At 43.7% G+C, this 24,674-nt stretch overlaps 1 pseudogene; it reads left to right on the top strand.

Annotated features, from left to right (window-relative positions):
- Window positions 1-7,205: 7,205 nt before the first annotated feature.
- LOC118914915 (importin subunit alpha-8-like) lies at window positions 7,206-22,381 on the top strand (annotated as a pseudogene).
- Window positions 22,382-24,674: the final 2,293 nt, after the last annotated feature.

Raw genomic sequence — 24,674 nt, 5'->3', positions numbered from 1 at the left:
GCCTGGATAGACATATTTTACCACAAGAAAGGCCAATAACACCATTATAATCTATTAGATCATGAAGAGGCTATCTTTTACCTATGTAAGAAAACAGGTTTCCTTTTCTTCCTTTCTATCCAGAGGCTCACAATTCATGACACATATACACTACAGAACAAATTAAGGTAAAAAGATGCTCAGATATTAATGGAAAGCTCCCATTTTCTTTTGGCTAATTAAAAGGGGTTTTAGGAGAAAAGTAATAATAGTCCACAGGGAAGGAAAGGCCATTAAAATCATGGAATATATATTAGCAATTATCCTACTTTATTTACAAACCATTTTTCTGCTGAAAACTGGAATGCATAAAATATATAAATTGTCATAAAATAATAAATATATGTAAAATTCATGAAAACCTGAAAACAGATTGTCAGTATAATCATATTATTAAGAATTAAAATAATTCAGTACTTTTCAGTGGCCAAAATATATGAGATAAGCTTTCAAATAATGTTAAGTCAGTAAAGTAGGATTGTAATTGGATGTAGCCTTAATTAGATTCTCCTCATTTTGATCCTCATTTAAACAACTTCTAATTCTCTTTTATAAAAAAAATATAGATTAGAAATTGGTGTAAGGCTATAATCAACTAGAGAAATTCTGGGTGTTGGTTATTTCATAGGGGATGGAATATCAAAATGGATTCCTGCAGGTGAACATTTGAACTTTGAACTTCAATCAATGTTAAGAGCATAGTCCTGGTCTAGATATGTTCAGGGTGCACACTGACATCTTTATTGAAAAATGGAATAACCCCAAGAAATTCTGATCATTCAACACCTTGCCTGGAATTTGGGTTACAATATAGGAAAATTCCTGGTTGAAATACCAGAGACCAGACTAAAGAATGACGCTGTTGTACATTGTAACACCGATACTGATGTTAGTAGATCCAGATGTCAATCAAGCACAGGGTTAAATCTAAGCACGTTTTCATGAAATTAAGACCTGCTCTGAAATGAACTCAAATGTACATACTCGTTACCAAATATGTAGGAGCAATTTTAGTGCACAGCATACTTTCTGACTACAAAAAAAAGATGTTTTATATGCAATTAAAGAAACAAACTATTCATGAAAGATAGGTAGCATGGGGTGAAGTGAGGAAAGCTTGATTTTTGAAATTAAATCCCAGCTGGGTTGCAAATTTCTTGACCTCTTTAGTCCCTCAGTTTTATCTCTATAAAATGGGAGTGAAAGACATCTACTTCATAAGGTTATTCTGATGGTTAAAGGAAAGTTTATTTATGAGGCAATTGACAAATGGTGAGCACTTAATTGATTGTATCCATTTAAAACATTTAAAAAACTTGTCAGTATATTAAATGTACCAGATGAAGTCTAGATTCCTTTCTTCTAACACCATACATCAATTTGCTAAGTGCCAAAATAATGTATCTTGAAAATAAGTATCATAGGAACTCATTGAAGATTAAGACAATAACCAAGGCTTCACAGATAGTGCAAGGCTTAAATAAGCAAATGGAAGAAAGCATATCAGGAAAGAAAATATATACAGGAGGGAATTATTTAAATGTTTAAGGAATAATAAATGGCAAGTTAGTCATACTAGAGGCAAAATCATGTGAAATGAAGTAGAGAACGTTAAAATTAGAGAAGAAGCAGTTGGAGTTCTTTATGACCATCACATAGAATATGGATGGAATTTTAATCAAGTTGAAAAAAAAAATATGGAAAAGTGCTCCAAAGTGCTTTATAATAAGATATTAAAAAATGAAGCTTTTCAGCAGTGAATGTTATATGAGTTGTATTGTGTTGCACTTTGACCATATGTACCTGTTAAATACATATTTGCTCTTATGACAAGCAAATCCCCAAATATAAGGGGCTTATTTTGCATTCACATAAATTACATGTTCCTGATCAATGAACAGCCTTCCATATTGCCAATCACGGACTCAAACTTCTTATATATTGTAGTTTTGCCCTCCTCTGGATCCATAGGGCACTCTCTAGTCAGCAAAAGAACAGGGAAAGAAAGAGAGGAGGATTACCATAGGAGATTTTAATTGGCTAGGCCTGGAAGTAATATCCATCATTTTTGCCTAAATTCCATTAACCAGATGTCAATCACATAGGCCTTATCCTATTAAAAAGAAGGATGGAAAAAAAGAAAAATGCTTTGTTTTTAAAAACTCATAGCAATCTTCCATATCATCTAAGATGTTTGCTTGGGCTGGAATTTATACACTCAACTTTTGTTAAACACAGCATCAAGATAAAGAGATGAAAAGCCATGTCTATATTATTAATCATGGTATTCATCCTATTTAGAATTCACTTATCAGCCTTATAGGGGAACACCAAAGTTTTCATTTCTTTTATCAAGTAGAACTAAGTCAAAATGGGTGATTAGTTGGATTCTAAAATTTAAGAAAATATTCAAATTATCAAAGTCTGTCTGAATGTCTTGATACAGGGGACTATTTCAATACTTTACTTTTTTATATATAACCTTTCTAAATAGCCATTTGTGAATTTTAAACGTGTTAATTGCTGAAATAATATGTGTTCTTACATATTAAAGAGTGAGTGTCATGAGGTATCCAGATAATAGATATTGTAAAATTTTTAAATGTACCTGAAATACAGAAGGAAGTTCTTAATTACATAAAAGTATTACATAAGAAAGGATATAAAATAAACCAGTTTATAAGATATCTAATGACCAAGAAAGCACATAGTGAAATTCCATTTTACTGTTTTAAACAGTGGGTGTGGTGTCCAATTTTGCTGCTGAGGGCTGAACTGTGCTCCCCAAAATTCATATTTTGAAGCCCTAAATCCAGTACCTCAGAATGTATGAGTATTTGGAGATAGAGCCTTTAAGGATTTGATTTAGTAAAAATGAGCCATTAAGACGGGCCCTAATCCAACCTCCCTCATGTCTTTATAAATGGAAATTTGGACACACAAAGAAAGACCAGGAATATCTGTACACGGGCCATCCTTAATCCAAGGACAGTGGTCTCAGGAGAAAACAACTCAGCTGACACCTTTACTAAGGTACTTTTATAAGTACAAAGGCTAGCAAGCAACTAAATATCACCAGAAACATGGAACACAAAAACTCTTTATATGTAATCCTGGAAATTGTGACTATCACTCAAATTATACATTTTGAACATGGTTTATAGTCTAATTATTTGGTTTGCAGAATGAAAATTTTTATAGTAAAAGTAATAGGATGTTATTAATAACAAAAGATTACATTTACTGAGGAGATATAAGATATTAATTTGTGTTCACCTAAAAGCATAACCTAAAAATATAGGCAAATTTTAACATAAATGAAAGAAGAAATAAAAAATACATAACCAAAAAAGAAATTTAATACAACTCTCTCAATACTTGATAAGACAAACACAAAATTCAGTAATGATACAGAAAGCCACGAAACATGATTCACAAGTGATGTAACTGCTGTATGTAGAACATTGCATCCTACAACTGCAGAGCATTTCCAAAATTGATCATATGCAGGGACATAAAGCAGGTTCCATAAATTTCAAAAGGTTGAAATATTGTTTTTGAAATACAACAGAATCAAGCTAGATATTAACAGAAGGATAACTAGAAAACTCCAAATGTTTGGATATTAAGCACTATGTTTCTAAATAATACAGAGGTAAAGAAGAAATCATGATGGAAAATAGAAATATTTTTAACCAAAAAAAATTAAAACTTATTTAAACCTTACATATACATATTGAAAGAGGAGAAAAGGTTGATAAAAAAAATTATATATATAAACATCTGAAGAAACTGGGAAAAAAACAGTTCATTAAACCCCAAAATAGTAAAAAAGAAGGAAACAAAGAGAAAAAAAGTAGAAATTAAATAGAAAAATAAAAACTTCAAATAATTTGGTACAGGCACAAGAACAGACCCATAGATCAATGAAACAGAATAGAGAGCCCATATATAAACCCACAAATATATGGTCAATTAATATACAATAAAGGAGCCATGAGTATGCAATGGGGAAAAGACAGCCTCTTTAACAACTGGTGTTGGGAAAACTGGACAGCTACATGGAAGAGAAAGAAACTGGATTATTGTCTAACCCCATACCCAAAAGTAAACTTGAAATGGAACAAAGACCTGAATGTAAGTCATGAAACCATAAAAATCATAGAGGAAAACAAGGGAAAAACTCTCTTGAACATAAACAGAAGCAACTTTTTCCTGAACACATCTCCCTGGGCAAGGGAAACAAAATAAAAAATGTACAAGTGGGACTACATCAAACTACAGAGCTTCTGTATAGCAACAGCAAGACAAAAGGACACCATTAGCAAGACAGAAAGGCATCCTACAGTATGGCATAATATATTTGTCAATGATTTATCCGATAAGGGGTTAACATACAAAATATACAAAGAATTCATATGCCTTAACACCCAAAAAACAAATAACCATATTAAAAAATGGGTGGAGGACCTGAACAGACACTTTTCCAAAGAACAATTACAGATAACCAACAGGCACATGAAAGATGTTCCACATCCCTAATTATCAGGGAAATGTAAATCAAAACTACAGTGAGTATCACCGCACTCCAGTTAGGATGGCCTCTTTCCAAAAGACAAGAAGCAACAAATGCCGGTGAGGAGGCAGAGAAAGGGGAACCCTCCTAGACTGTTTAGGAATGTAAATTGGATCAACCATTGTGGAAATCAATATGGAGGCTCCTGAAAAAACTAAAAATCGAAATACCATTTGACCCAGTCATTCCACTCCCAGGAATTTACCCAAAGAAAACAAGATCACTGATTCCAAAAGACAAATGCTCCCCTATGTTAATCTCAGCACTATTTACATTAGCCAAGATAATGGAAGCAACTTAAGTGTCCGTCAGTAGATGAATTGATAAAGAAGAGGTGGTACATATACACAATGGAATATATTATGCAGCTATAAAAACAATATATCCTGTCATTTCCAACAACATGGATGGAGCTAGAGGGTATTATGCTCAGTGAAATAAGTCAGACAGGGAAAGACAAATACCAATTGATTTCATTCATAGAAACAAAGTGAAACAGAGGAACAAAAAAAGCAGTAGACTCATAGACAGGGAGAAGGAACTAGTGGTTACCAAAGGGGAAGGTTTGGGGAGGGTGAGTGGGGAGGGAGAAGGGGATTAAGGGGCAGTATAATTCACAATCGTAACATAGGTAGGTCACAGGGATGGTAGCATAGCATGAAGAATACAATTAATGACTTTATAACATCTTACTACACTGACAGACAGTGACTGAAATGGAGAGGGTGAGATCTTGATAATATGGGTGAATGTTAAGTCACTCTTTTGTATATATGAAATCATCATAGGACTATATATCATTTGATACTTTAGCAAAAAAAATGAAAAGGAAAACTTCAAAAGAGAAAACCAATGAATCCAACTTACGTTCTTTGAAAGGATAAATAAGAGTAGTGAAACACTAACAAAAAGAGCAAAAAATATAAATAAAAAATAACCACACATAATTAGCATTGGAAAAGAGACATTAATACAGAATTTAAAAGGATACAGAGATTAAAAGGATATTACAAAGCTATTATAAGCAATGGTAAGCAAAATGTATGTAAACTATAAATGAAAAGACAGATAACTATAAAAACATAATAGTAAAACTGATGAGAAAAAGAAGAAATCTGAAATCTTCTGTTGACACTAAACTTGGAATGAAAAACTGCCTCAGTTAGTCATGAAAAAAATACAAATTAAAACCATAATTAGCACTATTCACAACCATCAGAACTGTTAAAGAGACAGAAAATAATAAATGCCCTGACATGAAGCTACAGGAACTTCTATATACTATTGGGAGTATACATTTGTGTAACTACTTTGCCACATGAAAAAAATAGGTCAATTTCAAATGTAAACTGAACAAGAGAAGGGTGACATAACATAGCTCATACTATGAGATTCCCTCTTTGTTATGTTTAAAAATAGATGAAACTAATTTATTTCACCTTTGTTGCAGAAAAGAGGGAATGTTGGTTAGGAGGGCATATGTATGGAACTTTTAGGATTCATGTAATGTTACATGACCTGATTGGTGGCTAAATGAGTATGTTCACTTTTATCAACGTAATTACATTTGGGGTGTGTACTTCAATAAAATGTCCATAAAATAATAATGTTAGATATGATAGTTATTTCACATATGTTGAATTCCATTACAAAATTCTCTGGTCCCTTCATTATAAAACAAATTGTAATTACCTGAAAAGAATAGGTTGTTGTGAATTAATCATGAGCAAATGAAGCAGTGAATTATCCAGAACAGTAACAAAAACAGCAGCTCAGAATTTCAGCTGAAGTAAGGTTACTCCAGGTTTATTAAAGAATCAGAAATGCTAAATATATACACACATATATATATTTGTTACAGAAACAAGAAATAAAAATTGAAACTAAGGCAAATATTAAGAAGACGTTTTGCACAACTGTGACATAAAAACTGCAGAGTTTGATTCCTCTAAAAAGACAGAAAGAATAGAACTTGTGAATTTAAAAGAATCAATTGAGACATTGTTGTTCCTGCTAATTAACAAGGAAGTGTTAATGTGGCATTTAACACTTAGACTTTAACTACAGAACAGATGAAAATAAACTGGCAAAACCTGGGCCCAAACTGTAAAAAGGCCTTAGGAAACCTGTACATACAATTATTTATAGCACTGACACTTTCCCCATCTAAAAAACTAAACCCCCACCACTTTCAGCCGAAGCTATGGTCTCATTTAGCTCTCTAGACTGGGGCCAGATCCAGGAGATACATATTGCTTAGTCCAGTTTAGTCATGAATTAGAGGTTCCAGCCTCCTTGTTAGTAAGCGGGCATAGGAAAGGTGGTGTTGCCTAATTTTACCAGTGAGAGTGTTTCATAGGAAGGCTGCTCTGAGTGGGAGAAGGATTAGGTTTTTATTTTTCCCTGACCCTGAACACTGTCATGCTTGGGGTGCCATGACCAGCTTGTTCCGTGAGGGAAGATAATCTATATTCTGAGAAGAAAGAATAATATTACTGTTGAAATATAACATTAATCCTTCATGAATCAGCCTACCATCCTTGACTGCAAGATAATTCATTTAATTGCTTTGCACAGCCATCCCCAAAGTATGATCCCCAGCTCAGCGGCACCCACACCACCTGGGAATTTGTCAGAAATGCAAACCTCCATTTCCATCCCAGACCTACTGAACCAGAAACTCTGGGCAAGTAATCTTGAGGGCTCCTTAACATTTGAGCACCACTGCTTTAAGTTATTTTAAATTGGGTTTTCTGTTACTTGCGGCCAAAACTTTTTATATGGTGTAATACATGCTAGAAAGGAAAAATAAATGCTGATTATGAGAAAAGAGAGAGAGAGAGAAAAATCACAAAGAGCAAAGGTAAGAAAAACCTGAGACTTGGTGAATTTTCTTGTATGTCAATTATGCCTCACACAAAAGACCAAGACTAAGTATATGCCTCATAGTCTTTACTATACACCTTAAGGATCTCTGTGTCTTACAGCAGATTCATAAGCTACAAACACTTCAGGGTCTCAGCATCATCCTTGTCGTTGGACTCCTTGTATTAGTTAGGATTCATTACATTTACTCTGACCTCCTGTATTAGAGAATCAAGGAACCGAGTACTTACAGCCATGCTTCTATCTCCTCTTAGAAATCACTAAAAAACAATGAACATAACTGAGGACATAGAATTTTAAATAGTTCACCTTTCTGAAATTACTGGGCACTCTAATCTGAAACCTCAATATTTGCTGCAGAACTGCCAAATGCATCAAAGAACAGACAAGTGTGGGAAAACATCAATTGCAAAAGTCTGTGAACCCCAGGCAAAGCCAGCAGAGCATAGTTTCTTAAGTAAGGTCTGTACCCAAGGAGCAAAAGCAATGATCTTTTTTGCCTAAAATCTTTTCTGTTTAAAACAAAGAAAATGGAACATCCAAGCTGGTAGAAAAATGCTTGATAGAACAATGGTTTATCAGGAATTTCACAAAGAAACATGCAGACATGTTTGGCATGACTGGAGAGATTGGAAAGATTGAAGGAGGGAAAATTGGGATTTGGGGGCTCCCCATAACTGTTGATCTTTATTGGTTCTAGAGAAGTCATGATTAAAAAAACTTCTCATATGGCCAGTGTGGCAACTTGGGTTTTCTTGTGTGCTAAGATGAACCCTACTTACTGCCTTACAGGGCTACCATGATCCCTTTCTTGCAGAAACTTCCTGCAGAAAGCCAAGCCAGCAATAACACATCTCTTTCAATCAAACTAAACTAGTACAGAATCGCCCCCAAAATACTAGAAAGTAATAAATGAAGGCTAAAAATAATGACCGAAAAACCCCAAAACTACAAAGGCAAAAATTTTTTAAATTAATAAAATAGATGAAGAGTTCAAAGCAAATATATAGGGCTTAAGGAAAGTATATAGTAGGTATAAAGAAATAGGAGCACAGAGAGCTTAGGCAAGAAGTTGAGGGAAAAAAAATGACAAAAAAAAACAAAACAGCAACAGTTTAAGCTTTACAGATCACAACATAAAGGAAAACTGTGCTATAAAGACAAAACAAGCAAATGGAGGTCAATATTGAAGAAAAATGTATAATCTATATAGAAACAATGAGTTTCGAAAGCTGTAGAAAAAATTGGAATGAAAAATACTCAAATATGTAATTCAAGAATACTTACTAGAAATATAAAATTAACCTACAGAGTAAAAGGTAAACACTGTCCAGTAAAAAATGGATACAGAATGATCCACAGTGAAACATAGGACAGTAGAGTTGTTGTTCTTCTAAAACAAACAAAACAAAACAAACAAAACCTCTGCTGGGCCTCCTCACATCAGAATGGGTCACCAATTGAGTGAAGATTCAGGCTTGCCTTAGAAAGACTTCTGTTCAAGACTTTCTCAGTGATCATGGAAATTGGCAAACAGAGTGCTTTAAGGAAAGAAATATAATACAATGAATTTAAATCAGTAAACTGTGGATTCAAACAAAGGAACAAGACAGGCATTTTTATATATGCAGGAATTCCAATTTCCAATGAGCCCTTCTTAAGAAAACCAATGGAACCATGAAAAAATTAATAGAAAAACTATGGGAAAACAATCAATTAGAACATTAAATTCATTCAGGTGCAAAAATAAAACCAAACATCTGAATAATTATGGTTATAAAATCAAAAGAAAATGTCACAAACCACAAAGATATATTAACAAAAAATTGAAGGCAAAAGGAAGAAAAAAGATGGAGAGCAATATAAGCAATTTATTTCCTCATTTTTAATAGCCAGAGATTATAAATTATTTTTAAAAACTGATAAAAATATAATAGAAATGCAATTTCATTTAAATATGTAAAGATACAGAGTAGAGAAAATAAGAAAAAGATTATATTCATCTGTAATTTCAAAGTGGAAATAAAGAGAAGAGATTGGGAAATTATAGCAATTTTGTTATTGCACAAAATGAGGATTCAATAGTTTCTTCCTAACAGCACAGAATAGTAAGTACATTGTATAAAATTATGGTATAAATGTAATCACTAAAAGAACTGACAATAAAGGTGCAAATTACAGTTTGTCAGATAGAACCTACACACAAGAAAAAGCCACAGGGAAATATACCATATAATAACACACACAAAAAATCAAAAAGCTGTAAAAAGTGAAAGCATAATATACAGGACTATGAAAGAACTAAGCCCAAATAAATCTGTTACTTCAATAAATATAGATAGGCTAGACAATACTGTTAAAAAAAAAAGGAGTCAGATTGAACAAAGCTTAGAAAACACAAATCCAAAACTATGGGTCTCTAAAAGATTGAAAATAAGCTGGTAGGGAAAGTTAACAACACAAATGCAAAAAAGCAATAAAGCAGGTGTTGCCCGTCCTCTTCCACCTCCTGCAGTACCAAGATAGAGAGGTTCTCTAGGACACCTGCTGGGCCCTGTCCTACCTGACTGACGGCTGAAATGAGTGCATTCACCAAGTGGTCAGTGTAAAGGAATGCAGGAAACACCCTAAAGCGAGAATCACCCAGTTTCCATAGAAAATACTCGAGGCTAACATTCCTGAACCCTGCCCTAAGCGAGATAACTAGAAGCGGGCAACCCCCTGGGGGATGAAACTCGTGATAAGACGTTAAGGAATGCTTGTGCAAAGGTCAGGCAAACGGCGTGTCCCCGTTTCAATTTTATTGGTTAAAGTATGGGATGTGTTTTAAATTCATTGGTTGTGGTAATGTGTGGGCTTCGGTGCAACGGCTGTGAAAATCCTATATAATCTATACCTAAAGTTGCTTGGGGGTTGGCAGCTCAGACTCGACCTGCATGTCAGGGGAGGTGCTGTCGGCCCCAGCTAGCTGGCTGATTAAAGACTTTGCTTGGATTTACATCTCTGTGCCCGTGTGGTTTGTTCTCTGAAGAAGCCCCAGAGTCCTGGACCCTAACATTTTGGGGGCTCGTCTGGGATCCGAGCGACTTCGCGGAGAACAAGGGACAGCTGGAGGCAAGGTCTAACTGTCCGGACTGGGCAGTGTAATTCGAGGATCGCCCCCTCGTGTCTGCATAAATCCAGTATAAAGCTGGAGTCGCCATCCCGTGTCTGGTCTCGGGTTAGTGATCCCGAGCAAGGAAGTCCGGGTTAGTAGTCCCGGCCCCTAGGTTATTGACCCTGGGTGAAGCCCAGGTAACCAATCCTGGCCCTAAGGTCCGAGTGATTCGACCTTAGGAAGGGAAGTCCGATCGGCAGGAACCTGGCGCCCGAGGAGGAAAGGATCAAGCTCGTCACCCTGCGGCAGTCCGAGTGGACGCCTTTCGGGAGAATCACGAGAGTTTTTGAGGATCCTGAGAGTGGTGAGTGTGGTGTGCACCAGAGTGAGAGAAGGACCGGTCCGAGCAAGTGCGATCAAATGTGGTGTGTGTGTTTGGTGATACTGTTGATTGTTTTATTGTGTTTTGGTTTATATTTCTTTTTGCGCTTTTCTCTTTAAGTTTCTCTTACTCTGAGGCTCTCCTGTTCCTGTTCTTTCCGTTCCTCCTTTCTACCACTAAATCATTCCTTTGCGGGCACGGGTTGGGCAATTAAGAGCCATTAGGGCGCCTGCCGCTAGAAGACTCCCATGATAGGATAAGGGGGTCACAGCCGCGAATCCCAGATAAATTTGTGTCCCCCGCAGAAGAAAAACTGCAACAACAGGCACCCGTTCACAAGCACAAACACCAGTCATCTTGTTTAAAGTGGCACTTCTACCTTTCGCCTTTGTCTTCCTTGTATTATTCACCATGGGCCAGACTCAGGCTACTCCTAAAGGTCTGATCCTTTCCCACTTTCCGAAGGTCAAGGAACAGGCTTTAAACATGAGTCTTAGTATCAAGAAAAGTAAGCTTGATACCTTTTGCTCAACTGAGTGGCCCTCCTTTGGAGTAGGCTGGCCAACCCAGGGGTCTCTTTACCTGGACCTTATTGGCAAGGTCAAAGCCATCATCTCCCGGCCAGACCCTGAGGGCCACCCTGACCAGCTTCCCTATATTCTTGTCTGGGAAAATTTGGCCAAGAATCCCCCTTCCTGGCTGAGGCCTTTTTAGGTGGGGAAATCTCACGCTGACCCACTAAAAACCTCTGTCTTAGTTGCCCAGGAAGATCTGAAACCCTCTGATCACAGGGCCAGAAACCCTGTGCGCCCAAGTGCGCTGCCTGTTCTCCCTGACAGTTCCCCCCTCTACCCCCCTCTGCCGATTAAGCGGACACCCCCATATGCAGGAGAAGGGCGTGAAGCTGCCGGAGGGGTGGAAAACGAGATTGGGGAGTCTAGCAGGGATCAGGCGGTCAAAGCTTCCCCAGACTCTTCAGCAGGAGAAGGCAGGAGGCCGGAAAGAGCTTCCTCACGCTCTCCCACCCTGGCCCCATGCTGGGCACCAGGTAGAGCGGGAGGAATTCAGTTGAGGCCTCGAGGGGCAAGGGAGCAAGAAGGGGAGGCTCCCTCCTCCACCTCAGAAGAAGCAGTGCCGGTTCTGCCCGTGAGTGCCGTCGGTGCAGGCGGCCCGGGCAGAGCTCAGCAATATCAGTATTGGCCCTTTTCATCTAGTGACCTTTATAATTGGAGAACTCAGAACCCTCCCTTCTCGGAGGACCCCAAGTGTCTTATAGGTCTGGTGGAGTCCATTATGTTCACCCATTGTCCCACATGGGACGACTGCCAGCAGTTGCTCCGCACCCTCTTCACAACAGAAGAGCGAGAGCGCATCCTCAATGAAGCCAGGAAAAATGTCCTCAGAGAAAATGGAAGACCTACTACCCTCCAGCCCATCATTGACGAGGCATTTCCACTTACACGCCCAAACTGGGACTTCGGGACTGCAGAAGGTAGGGAGCGTCTCCGGGTCTACCGCCAGACTCTGATGACTGGTCTCCAGGTGGCCTCCAGACGGCCCACTAACCTAGCTAAGGTAAAAACTATTGTTCAGGGGGAAAAGGAAAGCCCGGCCGGGTATCTGGAGAGGCTGTTTGATGCTTACAGGCAATATACCCCCATAAACCCAGAGGCAGAGGAACACAGATCACCTGTAGTCCTCTCATTCATCAACCAGGCAGCCCCCGATATCCGGAGGAAACTCCACAAGCGGGATGACTTAGGAGAGATCTCTATTAGAGAAATGCTGCATCAAGCGGAGAAAGTCTTCAATGCTAGAGAGACTCCGGAAGATAGGGAAGAAAGGCTGAAGAAAGAGAAATGGGAAGTGCAAGAGAAAAATAGGAAAGAAGACAGAGAGTTTCAGAAGAGGGAGAACAAGAAGCAGAGAGAGGAAATGGCTAGGATATTCTTAGCTGAGGTAAAGGGGAGCCCTAGATCACCTCGAAAAAAGGGACCCCGCCCATCTCGGCTAGGACAGGATCAGTGCGCCCTGTGTAAGGGATATTGGCACTGGAAGAGAGAGTGCCCCAAAAGGAAGGAACAAAGAGGAGGGAACCCCGTTGAGACCCTACACTTAGGAGAGGAGAATTGACGGGGACGGGGCTCGGCACCCCTCCCTGAGTCCTGAGTAACCGTGTGTGTGGAGGGGACTCCCATTGGGTTTATGGTGGATACTGGGGCACAGTATTCAGTTCTCAACCAAGCCCATGGTCCTCTAAACCCAGGATGCACGAGTATAGCCCAGGGAGCAACCGAGTCCAAGAAATGTGCCTGGACTACTAACAGAAAAGTGGACCTAGGAAGGCACCAGGTCTCTCACTCATTCCTGGTCGTAACCGAGAGCACCACACTGTTGCTGGGCAGAGACTTATTAACCAAAGTCGGGGCGTGCATCCAATTTGAACCCGAAGGGATAAAGATCATGGACAAAGAAGGGCAGCCCTTACAACCGGTGCATGTGTTAACCCTATCCCTAGCCAATGAGCATCGCCTGTTTCAGGCAGATCAAGAAAAGGGGGGTCAGGAAAAAATGGACTCTTGGTTGAAGAAGTTCCCTTCTGCATGGGGCGAAACCGGAGGAATTGGTCTCGCCAAACATCTGCCCCCAGTTGTTGTTCAGCTCAAAGCCGCGGCCCTGCCCATCCGAGTCTGGCAGTATCCAATACTGGAAGAGGCTAGGAAAGGGATAGCACCCCATATCCTCAGACTGTTAGAAGCCGGAGTCCTTAAATCCTGCCAATCTGCATGGAATACGCCCCTGCTTCCAGTGAGGAAGCCTGGCGGCAGAGAATACTGACCAGTGCAAGACTTGCGAAAGGTTAATGAAAGGATCGAGGACATCCACCCCACAGTGCCCAACCCTTACACCCTGCTCAGCCACCTGCCACCCTCACATGTGTGGTATACTACTCTGGACCTGAAAGATGCCTTCTTCAGTATCCCCCTTTCTGAAGTTAGTCAGCCTTTGTTTGCTTTTGAGTGGCAGGAACCAGGGGGAGGAAGAAAAGGGCAGCTTACCTGGACTAGACTGCCACAGGGTTTCAAAAACTCTCCCACTTTATTCAATGAAGCCCTAAGCCAGGCCCTGGAGCCCTTTCATAGGAGCCACCCCCGTGTGACATTGCTGCAGTATGTGGATGACTTGTTGCTGGCCACAGAAACCCGTGAGGAGTGCAAAGAAGCCACAGGGAACTTGTTGGCTGAACTAGGCGAATTGGGATATCGAGCCAGCGCCAAGAAAGCCCACATCTGTCAAAGGCCAGTGATCTACCTTGGGTACAAAATATCTAACGGAGCTAGATGGCTAACACAGGCCATGAAACAAACTATTCTGACTATCCCCGTCCCTTCCTCACCCCGGGGAGTGAGGGAATTTCTTGGCTCAGCTGGGTTCTGCAGGCTCTGGATTCCAGGGTATGCAGAAATAGCCCGACCGCTATATGAGACAAACAAAGAAGGGCTGGGATGGCAATGGACTCAGGAACAACAAGAGGCATTTGACAGACTAAAAGAAGCTCTCCTCCGGGCCCCCGCCCTATCTTTGCCAGACCCAGAAAAACCCTTCATCCTGTTTGTAAATGAAAAGAAAGGAGTGGCTAAAGGAGTCTTGGCTCAGCAGCTAGGCCCATGGAAAAGACCTGTAGCCTATTTGTCCAAGCGACTAGACCCAGTGGCCTCCGGATGGCCACCTTGTCTGCGTATCCTAGCAGCCATTGCTCTACTGGTAAAAGAGGCAGACAAGCTCACTTTTGGCCAGAACTTGAGGGTAACAGCTCCACATACTCTGGAGGGGATCTTCAGGCACCCTCCAGGAAAATGGATGATGAATACAAAACTCACCCACTACCAAGGACTCCTACTAGACTCTCCACGAATTGCCTTCTCCGACCCGGTGACCCTACATCCTGCCACCCTTCAGCCAGACCCAGATCTGTCGACCCCCATCCATGACTGTAGAGACATCCTCTCCGGAATTATTCAGATGCGAGCAGACTTGAAGGACACACCATTACCAAACTGTGAGCTAAATTGGTACACAGATGGATGGGAGCAGCTTTGTGCAGGAGGGGGTCAGGAGAGCAGGGGCAGTGGTGGTGACCCACGAGGGGGAAGTAGTCTGGAGCGCAGCCCTGCCCCCTGGCACCTCAGCACTGAAGGCGGAACTTGTTGCTCTTGCTGAGGCCCTGGAGAGAGCAGAAGGCAAGCGGCCAACATCTACACAGATAGCAGGTATGCCTTTGGCACTGTCCATGTCCACGGTGCCATCTACCGGGAAAGAGGATTCCGCTCCGCGGAAGGAAAGGAACTGAGAAATTTACAAGAAGTCCAAAGATTACTAGCTGTTATCGAAAAGCCGAAGGCAGTAGCAGTTATACATGTACCAGGCCCCCAATCAAAGAGGACGCCTGAGGCCATCGGCAACAAACATGCTGATGCGGAAGCTAAGAGGGCGGCCCTCTCGGACTCCCTTGTACTTGCAGCCCTCGAGATACCCATACCTGAACTGCCCGCCCTGCCACCCAAACCTGAGTATTCCCCTCAGGATCTTGAGTGGATTAGGAAACAAGTCTCGGGTAAAGTGTTTGAGGAGAGAAATTGGAGCAGGGACCAAGAAGGTAGATTGATCCTGCCAGAAGCATTAGGACAGTACATGCTTGCTAATCTGCATAAGTCCACCCACCTAGGCTGGAAAAAGCTGCTCAGCCTTTTCCAGTCTGCGCAGTTGGTGTTTCGCCACCAGAATGAGGCAGCTCGTCAGATCACGAGAGAATGCAGCAGCTGTGCAATGCTGAAACCAGCCCCAAAAGGGCCGCACCCAGCAGGTACTCGGGAAAGAGGGAGGGTTCTAGGGAGGAGCTGGGAAATAGACTTCACTGAAGTAAAACCAGGGAAGTATTGGTACAAGTATTTGCTAGTTATGGTAGATACCTTCTCAGGGTGGGTGGAGGCTTTTCCAACAAAGCATGAGACCAGCCAGGTGGTAGCAAAGAAAGTAATTGAAGAGATCATCCCCAGATATGGGGTCCCTGAAGCCATAGGTTCCGATAACGGCCCGGCTTTTGTTAGTAAAATCCTGCAGGGATTAGCCCTGGCTTTGGGGGTAGATTGGAAGTTGCATTGTGCTTATAACCCACAAAACTCTGGACAGGTAGAGAGAATGAATCGGACCTTGAAGGAGACACTTTCTAAATTGGTATTGGAGACTGGCGGAGACTGGGTGACCCTCCTTCCCTTAGCCATCTTCTGCTCTCAGAACTCCCCCTATGTACATGGTTTAACTCCATTTGAGATAATGTATGGGGCTCCTCCACCCATAACTCGGCGAGTGCAGCTTCCCAGGGCAGGGGACCCGGCCCCTGACTATCTGAATGTGTTGCAATCTCTCGCTAAAGTGCAACAGGAAATCTGGCCCCTGATTAGAGCATATTATGAGGGCAAGAAGACTCCGAGCCCGGAACATGGCATAGTCCCAGGGGACATGGTGTGGGTCAAGAGACACCGAGTGAGGACACTCAAGCCCAGGTGGAAGGGACCTTACATTGTATTGTTTACCACCCCCACTGCTCTCAAGGTAGATGGTATCGCTCCCTGGGTGCATCATACCCACGTTCAGAAGGTCCTGCCTCATAAAGATCCAGAGGCCCGCAAGGAAGAGTAGAAGGTGCAGCAGCATCCTGTCAACCCCCTAAAACTACACCTAAGCCGAAGATGAAGGGGATCCTGCTGATAAGTGCCTTAGTCATAATCCCCCAGCTCGAAGGCACCAACCCCTCTCAGCCATGGGACCTGACCTGGATGTTAGTTAACGGCGCAACTGGGGAGGTCATCAGTACCAGAGAACACAGTGCGCCACTCAGAACCTGGTGGCCTGACCTGTTTTTCTGCCTTCGACGGATAACCAAGGTTACCGGACCCTTTGGAGGCTGGGGCCCTATGCCCCTCCAGCTAGCGCCCAGGGATTTTATGCTTGCCCGAAAACAGGTGAAGGAGAGTCATGTGGGTGGGGGCCCTTCTGGTGTGCCAGATTGGACTGTGTAACCTCGAACGATGGGGGTCAGAAATGGCCAGTTACAAAAGGGGATGCTGTCAAATTTTCTTATGTCAACCAGGACATCCCACGTCATGTGCCCAGGGACAAGGCTTGTGACCGGAACCGGGAGGGATGGGTACGAATTCAATTCACCGAGATGGGCAAAAAGACTGAGTATCGTGCTGGATAAACGGGCTAACATGGGGGATAAAGTACTATAAATCTTGGGGACATGAGGAAGAAGGCTCAACCTTCACCATTAAATTAGCCACATCATCTCCCACGCCGGCTCCCAACACTGCCGTAAGTCCCAACCAGGTTAAAACTCCCCAGAAACCTTCACACCAGAACAAGGACCTGGGCCAAAAGGATAAGAAAATGTCAACCAGAACACTAGCCCCAGAAACCATAAGAGAACTGGGTCCATCGACCTCTGAGTTAAGAGCCCAGCACGCTCCCTCCGGGTTAGATAATCCCATGTGGGAAATGGTACAGGCAGTAGCAGAGACTCTTAACCATACCACTCCCTCCCTCACCGATCCCTGTTGGCTATGCTACTCAGGTTCACCCCCCAACTATGAGGCAATCGGGATAAATGGCTCCTACACTATCAGCAACTCCCATCCCACTTACTGGGACGGGAAACCGTGGGGACTTACGATTGCTCAGGTTGTAGTCGCTGGTACGTGTGTAGGCACAGTCCCGACGGCCCAGAGCCAATTATGCTCCTCCTATAATAACACTACATGGGAGCAGGACAAGTGGATTATACCCTCCTTGGGCTGGTGGCTCTGCTCAAAGACAGGCATCAATCCAGCCCTATCCACCTCTGTGCTCAATGCTAACAGTGAGTTTTGCGTGCTGGTGGCCATACTACCTTGCCTAATGTATCACTCTCATGAGTCTTTCCTTTCTGATTGGGAAGAACGGCCGAGTTCCGACCGGGAAAAGAGAGAGGTTGTTACCACCCTGACCATTGGGGCCCTCTTCACCCTAGGAATGGCAGGGGTAGGCACGGGGGTCGCAGCCCTTGTAACTCGAGAAAAGGGGCTCACAGCCCTGAGGCTGGCTGTCTACAGGGACCTACAACAACTTCGACAGACAATATCAGACCTGGAATAATCCCTTACCTCCTTGTCAGAGGTGGTCCTACAGAACCGAAGGGGCCTGGACCTCTTGTTCTTAAGAGAAGGTGGACTGTGCGCAGCCTTAAAGGAAGAATGCTGTTTCTATGTAGACAAAACAGGTGCAGTAAGAGACTCCCTGGCCAAACTGAAGAAAGATCTAGAGAAGAGGCGTAAAGAGTATGAAAGTAGCGAAGGATGATTTGAGTCTTGGTTCATATACAAACCTTGGTTCGCTACCCTCCTCTCGGCCGTTGCAGGGCCACTGATCATCCTGCTGTTGTTGCTTATGATTGGCCCGTGCATAATTAACAGGCTTGTTAGGTTTGTGTGGGAAAGGATTGACACTGTCCAACTTTTGGTCCTTCGTCAAAGGTATCAGACCCTAAATGCCACTGTGGAAGATTCCTCAGTTTAATCAAGAAAAGGGGGGAATGCAAAGGAATGCAGGAAACACCCTAAAGCAAGAACCACCCAGTTTCCATAGAAAATACTCGAGGCTAACATTCCTGAACCCTGCCCTAAGTGAAATAACTAGGAGCGGGCAACCCCCTGGGGGACGAAACTCGTGATAAGACGTTAAGGAATGCTTGTGCAAAGGTCAGGCAAATGGCATGTCCCCGTTTCAATTTTATTGGTTAAAGTATGGAATGTGTTTTAAATTCATTGGTTGCGGTAATGTGTGGGCTTCGGTGCAATGGCTGTGAACATCCTATATAATCTATACCTAAAGTTGCTTGAGGGTTGGCAGCTTGGACTCGACCTGCGTGTCAGGGGAGGTGCTGTCGGCCCCAGCTAGCTGGCTGATTAAAGACTTTGCTTGGATTTACATCTCCGTGCCTGTGTGGTTTGTTCTCTGGAGAAGCCACGGAGTCCTGGACCCTAACAGTCAGCACGGGGGTCCTGCCCTGGCTGATCAAGCTCATGAGCAGTTCAGAACTCAATGTCTTGACCCCCTCGCTCCACACTGTGGGGAACATCGTCACAGGAATGGATCACCAGACCCAAGTGGCCAGTGATGCAGGCATGCTGAGAGTGCTGCCTCAACCCCTGGCGTACCCCAAGCCCTCCATCCAGAAGGAGGCAGCCTGGGCGCTGAGCAATGTGGCTGCAGGGCCCTGCCAGCACATTCAGCAGCTGATGGCTTGCGGTTTGCTGCCTCCCTTGGTAGCTCTGCTAAAAAATGGAGAAGTCTAAGTCCTGAAGAGGCTGTCTGGGCAGTGGCTAACTTCACAACTTGGGAGCACCATGGACCAGTTGATCCAACTTGTCCACTCTGAGTTTTGGAGCCACAGGTGAATCTGCTCCCTGTCCAAGACACCAAAATTGTTATCATCCTCCTCGACATCATCTCCTTTATCCTCCAGGCTGCAAAGAAACTTTCAGAGAAGGAAAACCTGTGTCTTTCTGATAGAAGAACTTGGTGGCATTGATCAGATTGAGGCTTTGCAACTTCATGAGAACCGTCAGGTGGCCCTGAATGCTTTGAACATCACTGAGAAGCACTTTTGTGAAGAAAAAGAAAATGACATATTACCACCAGCCCTGGACCAAGATCATGAATTCTTAAAGTGCTTGACAAAAAAATTCCCAAAGCCCCACAACTTCCAAACCAGGGACCAAATCCTAGAGGGTAACTTCAGGACTATTTTGGTATACCACAGATATAAAGCTTTTTAAACTGAATGTAAATAAAATTTTTGACACTCTTCCCTAAAAAAAAAAAAAGGAACAGACAAAAAGACAGGTTAGCAATTTTCATACCAGACAAGGTTATATTCTGGGAAAAAAGAAAAAGAGCCAATACAAACAGAGAACTGAAAATTATTAGAATTGTATAAAAACTAGGGAGGAAACAAAAAATCTTACATTATCTCTTGGCAAATGATAGGACAGTATATCTAGAAAACCAAAGAGAATTAATGATAAAAATTAGCTCACACACAAAAAAAAATTCATTAAGATGACAAAACCAAAATTAATATGTAAACATGTATACTAATAAATGTATTATGTATGAGTACATAAAATCAAACATATACACATAGTTATAAAATAACCAACTAAAGAAAAAAATACATTTATAATAACAACACAAAAATTTAGGGGTAAACAATTTAAAAATGTGGGAAAAGAGGAAACTTCTAAAAACACAAAAGTAGACTTAAACAAATGGAAGTCTTTCCATGTCATTGGAAAGGATAACACCTCAAATTTATTTTTCCAAAATAATGTAGATTTAAAATGACCTAAAAATATATCAGTAGTTATTTTTTGGAACCAGATAAGTTTATTCTAAAGTTCATTTGGGAAAAATTGCAAGAAAAACTAGTAAAAATAAAACCTAATGAAGAACCCTAATGCTACTGCACTCTCACTAGATTAGCTAAAATTTTAAAACTACACCAAAGGATAAACAACATTGTAAGACCGGAGGTACTGGAGGAAGGGATGGGTCTCACTGGAGGAACCTGACTCGAGCCAAGTAAGGAAGAGAACAGTGAATGTCACACAAATGATTCAACGGAAGGTCCCTAGCCACAGATCCTGCCTAGAACACTAGTCTCAGTACTCTCTCCCCAGCAACCCAGCATGACCAATCATCAGTGATTACAACACCCACACCGGCCAATTAGTTCTGTTCACAATACCCTCAGGGCTCTCCCAGCTCCCTTGATAAGCCTGTCGCCCCTCCTGCTAGGTGAAACTTCCTTGGCCCATGTGCAGACCAGTGAACCTTGCCGGGGATTACACTAATAAATTTTTTTTTTGACTCCTTTGTCGCAGCTCATCTGGTCTGGTTTTGTTTACCTTACATTTGGTGCTGAAACCCGGGAAGATGATGTAGGGCCCCAGTGGGCTCCACCCTCCTCTCCCAACCCGGGACCTCTCTCCAGAACAGGACCTGATCCCAGGGCCTCAGACAACTTGGTGAGTCCCTTGTCTTCCCTGCTCCCTCCTCCTACCCTCCATGGGGAGCCCAGTCCAAAATTGCGGCCACTTCCAGATGCCCCTCCAGCCTGTGCCTATTTGGCTCCAGTATAGTGGAGACGTCCCTATCTCCAGATCACCAAACCTGTTTTTCCCATCCCTAACTGGAGTAGATCTGGGACTCTAGACCTACTCGTTTAGGGACCCGGGGACAAAGGAGATACTCATGGGAAGCCAGCACTCAAAACCTGAGGCACAGACCTCACTGAGGTGTCTTACTTCCCATCTCACTACTCTGGGCTTATCTGAGGATATCCGTATACAGACGCTGATCTTCCTTTGTTCCCAGGCCTGGCCCCAATATCCTCTGGATAACCAGTCTTGCTGGCCTCCCAAGGGAATTATTTTTATAGTCTGCTCATTGATGTCAGCAACTATTGTCACCGGACTGGGAAATGGTCCGAGGTTCCCTATGTCCAGGCCTTTTGGGCATTGTGCTCCCACCCAGACCTCTGTGTCAGATGTTCCTTGGCCCAGGTCCTCCTGGCCAAGTCCCCTGGTAGGGGCAACCAACCTCTCACTGAGCCAGAATCTTCCTTTACAGATCCCCCAGAGGACCTCGGCTGCCCCCCTCCAGCCCCTTCCCCTCCTTCTCCTTCTCACCTGTCTCCTCCTCAACCATCTGCCCTTTCCCAACCCCCTCCTTATTCGCTGTCTGGTGCCCAGGCCTCTTCCATTCGGGCCTCTGCTGTGCCTACCCCTGTGTCATCTCCTGTCTCACCTCTCCCCTATCAGACTCCCTGCCCAAACTGCCATCTTTAATTCCTTTCAGTCTTTGTCTTCCACTTCAGTCCCGCCAAGTGCAGTCAATTCCCTTCCCACACCTGCCTCTGCTCCCACCATGGGGACACAACCACCTGCCTCGGGTCCTTCTAACTCCTCTATTTCTGGCCTTACTCCCACCACCCACAAGTTATACCCCCCTCTTCTGTCACCGCCACCATCTTATCCTTCTCCTACATCACTTCCTACCCCCATCCTATATCCCCATGCCACCTCCTAAATGGGCTAGCCCTCCGGTCACTACATCCCATGCCCAATTGTTGGCCCCCCTTTGGGAAGTGGCTGGTGCTGAGAGATTAGTTCGAGTACATGTCCCCTTCTCCCTGGGGGACCTCTCTCAGATAGAAAAACACCTGGGCTTATACTCTGCCAATCGGACTGCCTATACCAAGGAGTTTCGGTACCTCACTCAAGCATATGAACTCACATAGCACGACCTCCACGTGAGTCTAACCTCCACTCTCATCCCCGAGGAGCACGATAGGGTCACCTCAGCAGCTCAAGACTAAGCCGACCAGGTACATAACTCCAACCAATCTCTACCAGTCAGGGCCACGGCAGTGCCCGCCAAAGACCCACAATGGAACTATCAAGATAATGCCACAGGTAGGACTAGGAGGGTTCAGATGGTCCGCTATCTTATTGCAGGTATGGATAAGCAGCTCAAAAAATTGTTAACTATGACAAACTGAGGGATGTCACTCCAGAGCCTAATGAAAACCCAGCCTCTTTCCTTAATCACTTAACAGAGGCTCTTACTCTCCACACTCGTTTGGATCCTTCCTCACCACCGGGATCCACGGTCCTAGCTACCCACTTTATCACCAAGTTTGCCCTGGACATCTGGCATAAACTTAAAAAGGTGGAAGAGGGCCCCCAGACTCCACCTCAAGACATGATAAATATGGCCTTAAATGTTTATAATGCCCGAGAGGAGGAAGCTAAGGCCATTCGGGCCCAGAGGCTAAAACAGAAGGTGGCCCTTCAAATCCAAGCCCTGGTCGCTGCTCTGCAGCTGGCACAACAGGGGCCTCAAGGCCCCCACCTCAGGAAACAATCCGAGACCCGCATGCCTCCTGGAGCCTGCTTCAAGTGTGGCCAGGATGGCCACTGGGCAGAACATTGCCCCAACCCCCGGCCACTGACTCAGCCCTGCCCTGTCTGCAGACAGAAGGGTCACTGGAAGTCAGAATGCCCCCTTGGGACGAGCAATCCTCCAGCGACAGAGTTTCGCAGGGGGGCCATATCCCCCAATTGGCCCCTCCTCAGAACTCCTGGGTCTCCTGAACAACTGAAGCCACCTGGACTCGGGCACCCCGATCACCCTTGCCAAGCCCAGGGCTACACTATGGGTAGTGGGTAAGTCCATCTCCCTTTTGGTGGACACGGGGACTACCTATTCTGTTTTAACTTCCTTCCATGGGCCTTTACATCATTCCCAGGTCTCTGATGTGGGCATCTCTGGGACACCCTCTAAACTCTGGAAACAGGCCTGGTGTCCTGGCTCTTTGAAGGCCACTCCTTCACTCATTCATTTTTAGTCATTCCATCATGTCCAGCCCCCTTGTTGGGAAGGGACCTCCTATATAAGCTTGGGGCATCTACCTGTCTCTCCTCACACCAAGCCCCTCCAACTCCAGTCCTCGCCCTTGCCCAGGCTGTCTCCTCCACTGAGCCCTCGTCTGACTTCCCCCATTTCCCCTGAGAAGGTAGACCAAGTGGTCTGGGACACTTCCACTCCAGTAGTGCCCAGCCACCACACCCCAGTCCTCATTCATCTAAAAGACCCCTCCTGCTTCCCTTCTTGGCCTCAGTTTCCTATTTCACACACTCACTGCAAGGGCCTTCAGCCCATTGTCAATCAGCTTCTTGCCCAGGGTCTCCTGGTTCCCACCAATTCCCCTTGCAATACTCCTATACTCCCAGTCAGAAAACCATCTGGTGCTTATTGACTGGTACAAGGTCTACAATAATCAACTCAGCCATAGTGCCACTACATTCAGTGTTCCCTAACCCATATACTCTTATCTCAGATACCCCCCACTACCACTCATTTCACAGTCCTAGACCTTAAAGATACCTTCTTCACCATCCCCCTACATCCTGATTCTCAGCCGCTTTTTGCCTTTACTTGGGAGGATCTGGACACCCACCAAATCCAACAGTTAATCTGGACGGTTCTGCCCCAGGGATTCTGCGATAACCCCTACCTTTTTGGCCAAGCATTGGCCAGAGACCTATCCCTTTATGACTCTGAGTGCAGCACCCTCCTCCAGTATGTACATGACCTCCTCCTGTGCAGCCCCTCAAAAAAAATCTCCCTCCAGGATATGGCTTCCTTCCTTAAATTCCTGGCACAATGGGGACTTAGGGTCTCACCCTCCAAAGCTCAACTCTCCACCCCACAAGCCACCTACCTAGGGGTGGCCCTAACCCCCACCTCCAAGGCCCTCATGGTGGGCCACACCGCCTCCATCAGGGAACTCCAGCCCCCCACCTCAGGTGCTGAGATCTTGTCATTCCTTAGACTGGTGGGCTTCTTCAGACATTGGGTCCCCAAGTTTGCTATACTTGCTAAACCACTATATGCTGCAGCCAAAGAGACCCCCCCCACTGGGCCCCTCACTTCCCCCTCAATGGTAGCTCATGCTTTTGAGGATTTGCGGATCGCCCTCCTCATTTCCCCCCCCCTCATGCTTCCCAATCCTCACAAGCCTTTCATCC

This window comes from Manis pentadactyla, chromosome 4, assembly GCF_030020395.1.
Source record: "Manis pentadactyla isolate mManPen7 chromosome 4, mManPen7.hap1, whole genome shotgun sequence".
NCBI lineage: Eukaryota > Metazoa > Chordata > Mammalia > Pholidota > Manidae > Manis > Manis pentadactyla.
This window is presented reverse-complemented; position numbering and strand designations above follow the sequence as displayed.